Source organism: Pteropus vampyrus, unplaced genomic scaffold (genome assembly GCF_000151845.1).
Source record: "Pteropus vampyrus isolate Shadow unplaced genomic scaffold, Pvam_2.0 Scaffold66, whole genome shotgun sequence".
NCBI classification, from domain to species: Eukaryota; Metazoa; Chordata; class Mammalia; order Chiroptera; family Pteropodidae; genus Pteropus; species Pteropus vampyrus.
In genome coordinates, this window is record NW_011888847.1 from 1,213,834 (window position 1) to 1,214,171 (window position 338).

Genomic DNA, 338 nt, shown 5'->3' on the forward strand with positions numbered 1-338 from the left:
GACCCCATCAATCCAATGCATTAGCTAGCTATTCCTCTGAACTCTATCTCAAAAATACATTCCTTACTTTCTCTACCGCTACCACAACCCAAGCCATGATCATCCCTTGTCTGGGTTTCTGTAAAAGCCTCCATGCTTCTGGTAGCACTACACCTCCCCTAGCCTCATTTCCACCATCCACAAATGGGATAACAAAGCCCCAGAGCCTTTGTACTCCTGTTAAGACCATCATCCCTTTTTCCCACACCAAAGTCATAGCCCCAGTATCACAGTCTACCAGGGAGACCATTGGCACAAATCCCATCTTGTCCTTAATCCAGATTGCCACAAGACAGAAC